The following is an 11,878-nucleotide window of genomic DNA, read 5'->3' as shown; positions in this document are numbered from 1 at the left end:
CATTTTCCTTCCATTAAGACCACTCTAAGCAGAACCACTAGCTTAAGTTAGCAAGAAATTTGTCAGTGGCAAGGCCTGTGCACTTTACCTTCTCAAGTTTCAGTATGGCCTCGTACTTTGCTTGAAGTGCTCACTAGAGCTGAAACTGATTCAGATGAAGCATGAATTTGTTATTCTTCTATTCCCATAAAATATTTGGAGGAGAGCATTCTGGCAATCTTTGACCTCTCTAACGATTCATACATGAGCTGTTTTTCAATCTGCGTTCTTGTCTGTACTTGTGTTCTTGTGGACTTGTGAAACGTCAGCCCCGGATCTAGCCAAGTACAGTCAAAGAGTGTTCTCACTCTACCCATTTTACTGAGCATGAATTGGGTTGTGACTTATGTGGACTTTGGAGAGCTAAGTATCCCAGAATCCATTTCGCACCAACAAACGGAAATGGCGGAGGAGAAGACACAACTGTAAATTATAATACTGCCGTTATTTTATCCCTGAATGCAGTTTGAAGATTTTTTTTTTATCAGAATCAGAATCAGCTTTATTTGCCAAGTATGTGTACACATACGAGGAATTTGACTCTGGATTGTACATTGCTCATGATACACTTATACAATAATACAATAATAAAACCAGACACACCCTATAAACAAAAACAATGTTGACAGATTGAGACAATAGTGCAATGAGCGGAGTGCAAAGGATGCAGGAGTGAATTATTATTACCATTATTATTATTATTATTATTATTATTATGTACGTACATGTCGGAGGTGGATGTAATGTACAGGTGCACATACACATACATGCATACATGTATACATGTACACATTGCAATGGAGAATAGTGCAAATGATGCTGGAATAAACAAGTATTATGTGTGTCGTGGAAATTTTATCTTGCTGGTGAGGGATTAAGCAAATAATTGAGTAACAACCAACCGTTGTCTTTGAAGTATTTATTAACAAAAGAGAATAAACAGAGAAGTACTTAAACACATATATAGTTGGTCCAGAGACCTGCTGCCTATAGCAGCTTTCGGGTATCTGGCCCCGAGCAAAGGGATTCATAATCATTTACACAGTCTAGGTTTCTATGTTTTAGGGAACAGAGATCATCGCTCAGCCTTGAATGAACATTCCAGGAGAGGAACAACAAGAGGGGGAAAACACCAAAACAATCTCACAGCTCTGACCTAAACCCTAGTAAATGTGTACAGACTAACATAAGGAGTATAAGAGAGGAAAGGTTAAGGATAAAACCACAATAAGCAATAATAATCAGCCATAACAAAATTAGTAATAACATTAGTAATAATAAAAATAGTAAAAGAACATACATAAAATATTAAATGTAAGAGGACACAATTTTCTGCCATAACAATGTGCAGGTGTTATGTACTTGAGGTAGGAGGATTTGATACACAGTATATACAATATGACAATATTAATAGAATGAACAGTAAGAACAGCTCAGAAACAGAGAATGATGAATAAATAAATAATAAGTGGTAATCAGTAAACAGGTGGCTGATTAGAGACAGAGTTACTGGGTTATTGCACAGGAATTGTTCCTGATACTGTGAGTCAGAGGTCAGCTGTTCATCAGAGTGATGGCTTGTGGGAAGAAACTGTTCCTGAGTCTGTTGGTTTTGGCGCACAGTGCTTTGTAGCGCCTGCCAGAGGGGAGAAGCTGGAACAAGTTGTGTTCGGGGAGAGATGGACCTGCAGGGAATTATTATTATTATGCGGGAATATAATTGTTTGAACTTCAAATGTGTGGTTGATATCTCAAGATAAAGCTAATTTTAAAATTTGCTATGACGTTTTTGGAGATGTGAGGTACCATCCATTAATGGGACCTGCCGTCATCAAGTCCGCTGCTGTTCCAATTGCTGAATGACAGACTGCGTGCTCCCATTCCTGGGAGTTTGTACTGAGCCAAACTTGCCATGCTCTTGCACAGGAGGATTAGGGGGAAGGAGGTAGAGACACCCGAGAAACAGCCAAAGATAAAAACGGTCTGAAGAGTACAAACTGAGAAAGAAGTTATATGACCAGGCAAGGGCAAAGACCCGTGTTAACATCAGTGAGGTATTTAAACGATGTGGAGAAACCTTGAGATTTGAAAGAAATGAAATTAAAGACGGAGGTTGCTCTGTTTATTTAACAGGTGAGTAATCTTAGCTTTGCTGGTTCTCACAAACATTAGGTCAGTATTGTTGTCAGTTAGCTAATTTTGCAATGGCTGATCCCAACTGGTTAGCATGGTTAGCTTTGCTGCAGCAGCAGTGACAGTTTGCTAACCCTCAACAACATAACACGAAATAGGTAGCCTACCAGAGACGTTACCTTATTTGTTCACTTAGTATCTCTTACAAAGAAATTGTCACAGTAGTTTTTCAATTTCAAATAACTCACTAGTTTTTTTACTCCATTGTGTTTTTGTGCTTGCATTAGTAGCAGTAATCCTAACTAAGTAATACATAAACTAGACTCCATGGGTCAGACTTTGGCTTAGATACGTATTTTGCTTTAAAACATATTTAATTATTGTCATGCTTTCTACAGTACTGTAATATTGTAGCTAAGTAGACACTTTGGATTTAGCCATATTCCTTTAAATCAGCAAAGAAACTAGTGGTATTGGTTGCCATGGCATTGCGCAACCATGAATATGGGGGCTTCGGGGGGGTGCATTGAAGGGAGGGGTGTATTTCTTTGGCAGTTGAGTTCAAATAAGCACATCATGAGCAATGTACAATCCAGAGTCAAATTCCTTGTATGTGTACATATAGCTGGCAAATAAAGCTGATTCTGAAATATTTGCTCAATCAAGTATACTTGCTGAACAATCTTTCTGCTGAATTGCTTACTGTCCCTTTAAGTTACAAAATGAGTTTTCATAAGTTTGATAGTATCTGTATTTATTAATTCAAGGAGAGATCAAAAGTTTGTTTCTTTTGAGATGAGGAAAATAGATGCTTAGTACTGTACCTTTTTAAGTCTTTCAAGTGTTTTGTTTTTTTTGCAAGCCAAGCTGTATCTCAATGACAGCAACAGACAAGATGGAAGGGATTTGTGTTATTATGCACAGGTTGTATGATGAATTCCACCAAACTCCAAATTGATTCTGGTGTGAATGCTTATCCATTCATGAATTAGCCAGGCAGTGCCAATCACCGTATTGATAACAAGTACCCCTTTCATTCAAAGTCATCTGAATCATATTCAGTTTGCAGTGAGTACCTCTTTGTGCACACAGTGTTATCCATTACAATTAAAATGCTGTCAGGAGATGCCTACTGGAAGGGAATTGTTTTTTGAAGGTCAAGCTAAGGGTGCTAAATAAGCACATCTCTGCTTAGCTTTGATGCTTGAAGTCTTTCATTACTGCATGTGATGGAATGCTCTGTTTTTGTATGTTTTATTGTCCATTGAGGATATGTGGTAATTTCAAAGTTCATGATATAGATTTATTTACATTTTCCGTGCTGTTAGTGTTTTGAGAGGAGCTTTGTAAAGAGTAGCTATAAGCCAACATTAAGTCATTCTCTTTTTGATCCCATTAAGACCACTCTAAGCAGAACCACTATGTTAGGAACAAAATAAATCAATGGCAAAGGCTGTGCACTTTACCTTCTCGAGTTTCAGCATGGCCTCGTACTTTGCTTAAAGTGCTCACTGGAGCTGAAACCTATTCAGATTAGGCATGAATTTGTTGCTCTACTGTTCCCAGTTAAATAGTCAGTAAAAAAGCTTCAAATTCATGAAAGCATCCAAGGCACAGAATGTTAGGACTGTGGTTCTGTGTTCATGTTTTACTTGTGTTTAGTCTGGCATAGTTTTGGGTTATGTTTGAGTTGTATAATTTTTCCCGGTGAGGTTCTAGTTTTTGCCATTGTTTCATGTGTCTCTCTATGTGCCTCTGTTCCTCTCGTTCCTTGTCCTTTGTTGTTTTTGTCTTGTCCGTCCTTGAGTATTGTTGCATGCTTTATATCGTCAGTGTCTGGTGTTCACGTTTAGCTTTGTTCTTGTTCTATTAGTATATTTTAGTCTTGTCTATTCAATATTAGGTTTTTTTTATCATTTTGATTTATTCTTTATTCTGTTCCGTTTTAGTTTCCTGTCTGTTTGCCTTGCTGTTACACTTTGTCCTGTTAATTGTCTTTTCGAAACTAGATCCTCGCCACTTCCACTCCGACACAGAGTGAACTCTGTTAAGATTCAGGATTGATATTGAAAAGTGTGTTTTTTGCAATAACGAAAATGAAAGCATTTGTCATTATTTTTGTGTTTGTGTCGAATATTTCTTTAAGAACATGACTTTATATATTTACGAAAAATAAATATTATATTCTTTTTTGATATTCATTGTAATGAAAAGCCTATATATTTGAACCTCTTTAACTTAGCCTATATGAAAATTGTTACATTCACAAATACAACATTTCAATATAAATCATATGGGCTACGTTGTTTACCTGTGAATGGTGACGTGACAATGTTAGTGTAGTTTTGAAATAAAATATCCTACATATTAACCGGCGAAGTCACACGGAACACAAATTGAAAGAAAGGTCCCCCGTCGTGCAGCAAAGGGTGTTACACACCTTCAACATGCCAGCATCGGAGCTGACTCGGCATTTGAGGGTTTAACAACCCACTACCACTCCGCCCTCACTGGTTTCGGATGGCACTCAATGTGGTGGACCCTTCGCATGAACGCGCAAACGGAGTGTAAGTATGTAGGGAGAGGGAGTATTAAGAAGTTTCGGAAAGGCCCTGTGTGTCTGCTGTGCCTAATTAGCTCATCATGTCGTTCACCTGTGCACTCCTTTCCTACTCGTTTGCCTGTGTATTTAAGCCTTCAGTTCTCTTCAGTCTTTGTGACATCCTTGTCTGTGTTGAGTGTTCTGTCCTGTCCCTGCGCTTTTTTGGATTATACCTTGTTCTTGGATTTTCACTGGATTTTCCTTTTGGATTATGTTTTTGTTTGGAGTAACTTTTGTTTGGTCATTTGCCACTGTGCTCCCAGCGTAAGCCTGCTTTGTTTTCTTTAATAAATCTTTGATTGAACTGCATCCTGCTGTAGTCTGCATTTGGGTCCATACCTCTGCTCTCTGCCACTACACTCAGCCTTTGCACGACACAGAAGGAATATCACTTACAATTGCAGTAGAATGTCAATGAATACAGGAGGAGATTTGGTACACTTTGACATAGAGACTTTATTAGCATTAAATAACATTACACAAAAAAGCAAAAGCAAGTACTATCAGCCGGACAGTCACCCAGTTGTACATACACATTTTTAATTGTGTGTGTGTGTCTGAGAGAGAGAGAGACTAAGACAGGAAAACGTAAAATGGGCATCTGTCAGACATGAGGACTGACGATTTACTAAGTCATAGCAGTCGGCATGAAATCTCAAAGATCACATATAACAAATGGCACAAAATCTGCCTCTTCTTTATGATTGTAGCTCCTTTCTCGGACACACATACAGTACCTACACACGTTCATACACACACTCTTCTTACTAAGAATACAAATGCTATCCAGATGATCCTTGTGCTGAGAGATTGCACATTTCTCCTCAAGTCAAAACAATGATTAGTGCTGTACTGACAATCATAACAATGAATCTTTGCTGTCATAAGGGAGGTAGACCTGTTGAACCTCCTCCATAGAGCATAAACCAGAACGGCAAACAACACATTCCAAACCACATGTAAACACCGAAGGCCTTATAGCGTCATAGCAGCAGAAACATACTAAAATAACAGTGTGGACAGTAGTCAAGAAAACCACATCAACTATTTTTCACAGATTGTTTTCTCAAAGTTGTCACTGTTTCAGAAAGGACAATGATCACAGTAAGCTATATTCTGTTACCATTCACCCATAGACAGTTGATTATGTTAAGCCAACCCTGAATATGACAGGATCAAGAGTGGTTACCCATGTTCTTTTCCATGGATGGGATTTCATGGATTCCAAATGCTTTCATCTCTAGCTCTCGTTTTGCCTCAAACAACAGCCAATGCATGAGGAACACATACATACACACACACATACACATACACACACACACACACACACTGACATACAGATACTATACACTCAAAACACATTTAAGGCAATGGTGGCCTGGCAACTGTGACCGTTCGGGTAGATCTAAATGTGCCCTCATATGCTTCTATAACCCATTATCCTTGTTCTTCCCATATGAGCCTACGGCCTGAACAAGCTGCTTAGAAAAATGGCACACTACTACATATGACTGAAACACAAGATCATTTCTTTCCTTTATAGAACATCACAGCGGAAATATACAAGAGAATATTTAGTTCCATATTGTTAACACCTGATTTCAGTACAATTCACAATACTATGTGTATATTGATGAGGATACAAATGAGTAGGTGTTGGGCACATATATAAAGCGGATATAATATATATTTGCGTGTTGTTAATGAAGGCTTGCGTCTCCACATATTGTCGCTGACATTCACAGCAAGATGGCTGCACTAATCCAAAATCCACCCCAGAGACATTAAACATCAACAATGAAACAATACCCAGATACTTACTATAACTCTCAGATGACGCCGTCTTTAATCCTCATCATTATGTTTCCACAATATTATTTCTACACTCACTCCACATGGATCATATTAATATGATGGCTGAAATGACTTACCCTGCACCCTAACCCTGACGACTACATTAAATCATAACTCACATCTGCACAAGAGCAGTCGAGTCTGTTCGTCTTGACGACTCAAAACAAAGAAGCTTGTGACAGCCTTATAAAAAAGCCTGCATTGTGTTTTCTTTTGTGGTTCTTTCAAGGGAACAAGGAAAGGAAACAAGCTTTTGTTGTGCCAGAAATTAGATTCTCATTTTATAAGTAAATATGTAGTATTAAGTAATTAAAAGATCCAGGCAGGATTATCAAACAAGCAAAGCAATCCCAGGGCTTCAGACCTCCAGGGGCCCCAAAAGCTGCTTTGTTAATTTGATTAAGTATAATTTGTCAGCCGATTTGCATCACAAAAGTACGAGTAAAAGTAGCTAAGGTTGTGGCCATCTTGTAGAGAAGTCCCCTGTGTCACAATGTAGTTTTAGTTCTTCTCTTATTTTAGTTTATATAGTTACATTCATATATATACATTCTAATGCTATTTTTAATTGAATTACGATAATCAAACACTATCACACTAAGTATTGATTCTAGCACTGGGCTACTTGTTTCACAGGACTTTACTGGAATTTGAAGACACATTACGCGGTAGGTGGGGTGGTCACCATAGGGGCCAAACAGCAAATGTTGCCCTGAGGACTCGAGACTTTCCTCCCAAGATTAACAACAGCATCCGTCATTTCAGCAGGTGCCCCAAAACAATATATGTTTACACTGTAGTGACAAAGCCCTCTAGCGGTTGTAGCAATTTTGACGGAAGCAGGAGCAGGTCATGTGACATTTTTGAATTAAATAAATCTGTTTATAAGGAGGTTGGGTTGGATGGGCTGGTTAAGAAAATAATTTCTGCATTTTAAAGCGTGACCATGACTGTTCCCACATTTATTATTGTAACCATGATGATGAAGGTCACTTTATCTTAACAAAGTACTTTTTTTCCATGTTTTTCCTTTAAACCTAACCAAGTTGTTTCTGTGCTTAAACATAACCAAAGCTTAACCATAACGTTGTTATATCATAAGTGATTTATTTTTTAACAGTGTTTTGTAACGGTTTCGGAAGGCACAGACAAATGTTGCCCTGCCGATAGGGGTGTCAGAACCCTTAATGCTTCGATGTGTTGTTCTACAGGGCATGGACATTTAATTTGTTGGAGGCCTCCTAATAGGTACATTCAAGAATGTAAAACAGATAGGATTTGAATTAATATCTATCATAAAAATATTAATAGCTCTTACTTTACAAGTAACTTAATTATCAAATACCTTCTCCTAAATGGCAAGCTGAAAGTAATACTAAGCAAGGCAAGACCAAGAGTTACAAGTTAGTGAGACATTGCCTAAGCATTCAGGCAGTTCAATTCAGGAGTTTTATTTGCCATTCAGATAACCAAGCTTTTGTGTTAGTTATTTAATTATTTATTTCACAGGTGAGCAAATTTGTCATGAATGCACCAGGCTGTGGAGCCCAGTCAGGCAAATTTGCTCACATTAAGCAATTATACCCAAACTGCCAACCCTGTGCCCCAGAGACTCCCTCTGCAACACCTGTGGACGCTGTTCTTATCAATCTCTAGCAGCACTCCCCCAGTTACACCATTTGTCAGTGACACTTTTGTCAACGAATACTGGACCATTTATTGAAACAAATGGTTATACTTTTTGTTGGACGAACAGGCTCCGCTCGTGAGGGTGCTGCAAGTGTAGGTGAGACTTTCAGCAGAGAATCCAATAAAGCCCCTGAGAGCGCAGCAGATATATCATTGAGATATGAGCTCACAAAATGCTAAAGGTAGGAGATGCCATCGTCAAGCATTTTAATAAGAATAGAACGGGGGGGTGACCAGAGTGTCGGAGGGAGAAATCAATCAGCAGGGGCATAATGACAAAATAAAAAAAGAATGCGTGAGGGTTTGACTTTATAAAGGCCACCTCATTATCTTGACTGAACATGATTGGTTACTTTTGTGAATGTGAGAAAGGTCCCTGATAGTGATAAGAAAACAGTATACAAAATTTGTGGTAGAGGCATGTTTACCTCTCTTAAAATGAATATTCACTAGGGATGAAGTGGTCGAGAGAAGAGGGATCAAGGGGTAGAGGATGAAGGGATGAAGGGGTCGAGGAGGTTGTTTAGGGTTTGGTGGCCGGAGCGGCTAGGAAGCCGAGGGGTGAGATTCAGGGTGGGGTTTCGTCTCGATGAGCGGCTAGGTCTTATGAACCCCCAAAAGAATTGCGGATTGAACGGAAATTGGTTCGGAGAACGTCGGTATGGTTGTTGTGGACGTAGCTATGGTAGGCATGGGAAGAGCGGCGGCTGAGAATTCGACAGTGTGGTCTAGTCCCCGATGGGGTTAGAGTGACCGGAGTACGGGTCCGAAGAATCTTGAATTACATGGGTTGGGCTGAGATGGCGAGCGGGAGCATGAGACGGTTCTGCCTGATTCAGTGGTAAAAGTGGGTGTTGTGGAGCGGCCTGGTGATGTAGTGGTGGTTGTCTGTGTGTACCAGGATGGCTGGAATTCGTGCCCCCAAGAAATGGCAGCGGTGGTAATCTGGTGTGGTTCGAAAGGGTGGAGGAAGGAGAGGACTATTCTGGCGGCTGCTTGGATGTGAGCATCGCCTCCGCGGCCTCTGAAACTGGTGAGGGTTCTGCCTCAGTGTAATGTGATGTCTTCGGTTTGGGCTATGTGGTTTTCGTAGAGAAAGGAATGCCTTTTCAAGAAGAAAGGAAGTCGCAGCAGATAGTAGCGCTAAGTGGGAAAGAACGGATCGGCCTTGTGGGATAATGCGGATGGGGGAGTTTAGGTGTCTGATGGAGAGAGAGAGAAATAGGTGCTTGGTACAACAGTGCAACAGTAGGGAAGATAGTTTGGAATGTACGGAGAAATGTGAGCTTGGGAAGGGAGTGGATTAAATACCTGGGACTGCTCTAGCGCCCAATGTTGGGCTGACTGAGTAAAATAGACCATTCTAAGAAATGCTCAAAGAAGGAAGAGCCAAACGTGCGTTGGCCAGCAAGAAGGCTAAGGTTGCTGTCATGTGGGTGGGTTGCATGGTGTTTGGAATATGGGACTGAGGACGGGGCAATTGGTGCTTGGCATTGTGATGCCAGGGGGGAAGAGAGATGAGCCTATGCTGTGGTAAGTCCTGGTGGTGATACTGATGGCTGGTGCGGTTGATTGGGAAAGGGGAGGAAGTTGTTGTTCATTCTGTATGTATATATTTCTACATATATTTATGTCAGCTGTATGGTTGTCAACATGTAGCACCTTATCGCCAAAGCAATCCTCGTGTGCGTAAAACACTACTAGGTAATAAAGCTTCTTCTGATTCTGATCTGGGATAGCCTCACTGTCTGGCTGGAACCAGGAGTGGAGGTGAACGAACTGGCAGCTGAACTGTCTTCAGAGCATATTTAAGGCGTGGATAAGACATAGTCCTGGCTATCTGTGCACAGCCATAACCGTGCTGGGTAGGGCCATGGGGGTGGCAGGTTCTGGTGTTGACTATGCAGGGCTCTCATGTGAGAGGGGGCAGCGGAGATGCTGGCATGACAGGTGTGGATGAGGTGGGGCGCATGGAGAATGCCTATGCATGGGGTCCGGAGTTTGCACTTTGAGGCGGAAGAAGCATGCAGCCTCGGAAGCAAAATGGATGTGGTATGTAAAGAACCCTGTGCCGCCGAACTGCATGTGGCACTGCATCGGGAATGCGGAAGTGAGCGGCCTGCTGGAGGTGGCTGGGTAAACTGGAAAACCTTTGATGGAAAGTTATCTTTCCTTGAGTGGAGGCAGACGACTGTCTGGTCGAAAATGGATCTGGCATTGGACAGAGCCGTAATCGGGTTGACCGGTGTGCGGCCGGTCGGAAGTCGACGTCTGGAAGAGCGAACTTCTCCCGAAGTCGGCTGTGGGTGCTGTGGCCTGTGTGTGTTCTGTGGGGTCGGACAGCTGCTGGATGAAGAATATTGGACGATGCGCTCTTGAGAACTTGGATAACGGAGCGCTGTTGCGGTGGACAAGTAGCTGGCCGCGTGGGAGTGGAATTAACTATGGACGGAGGAGATTAGAGACAGTGGGCTGATCGTCGTATGGATCCCGGTTAGAGGGGCTGAGAATCAGCTCGTGATCTGTGTTAAGGTAAGCAAGTACTTTTGAGAAACTTCAGTGTGTGTCTGAGTCTGAACTGATGGTCGTGAGAACTGAGAAACGGGAAAGAAAACAGGTTAGACAGCTTATATACAGTACGTGAGTGCATGTGATTGAATTCGAGAGGCACAGGTGGATGAAATGAGTGAAGCGCGGGTGGTTGATTGGAGGAATTAAATAAAGCGCAGGTGGTTGAATAAGTGAGAGAGGCCTGGTCCTGTTTCTGAACCTCAGTTTACATAACTCCATGTAGTATTAGCAACAGGCATTTACAATAGCATGTTTGTACTTTTACCTGAAGTGTCTCATTTATCTTGCTAAACCTGCAAGATTGCCATGCTCAGCATGAAGGTCTATAGACAACACTATCTGCAGATATGGTGAAGGATAGATTTGACCGTGTAATTCAATTGTCACATTTTACCATGTCTCTTTAACCTACATTTAAATAATATCTGAACATATTAGTCCCTTGACCAGGTCAAATTCTTTAATGCATGACTTTCCTGTTTGTGTGATTTTGACAAAAGCATTTTTTTTGCCATCATCATTTCTGATTGAAGAATACATGTTGCATGTAATATGAGGCTTGTGAAAATGATCATCAGTGTGACATTTTTAAACAGAAGACATTTACAGTAACATTTAGTACTTCTGTTCACATTGACATGTATCCATACATAAGTGCTTTTTGTTTGCTTTGATCTTCATGGCCAGTATTAATTTTGAGAAGGGGAAAAAACTAATAATTGGCATCTGTCAGTAACTGGTTAAGAGCAAGTGCATAAAAAAACTGTTGGAGTTCTTTGTGTGTATGTGTGTGTGTTTGTGGCAACTGGATGAGGTGGGGTGGATTGCGGCGCAAGTCATAACGTCAAACAGCCTCTGTGACACCACAGGGAAATCAGCCTCTCACAGCACTCCATAAAAAAACACTTTCCAAGCGTCACTCATAAACAACAACACAGACGGCTGTGGTACAGTTTTTCTCTATCTGGAAAATGCTACTGGCAGACTCAT

This window comes from Micropterus dolomieu, linkage group LG07 (assembly GCF_021292245.1).
Source record: "Micropterus dolomieu isolate WLL.071019.BEF.003 ecotype Adirondacks linkage group LG07, ASM2129224v1, whole genome shotgun sequence".
NCBI classification, from domain to species: domain Eukaryota; kingdom Metazoa; phylum Chordata; class Actinopteri; order Centrarchiformes; family Centrarchidae; genus Micropterus; species Micropterus dolomieu.
Note: the sequence above shows the minus strand (reverse complement) of the source record.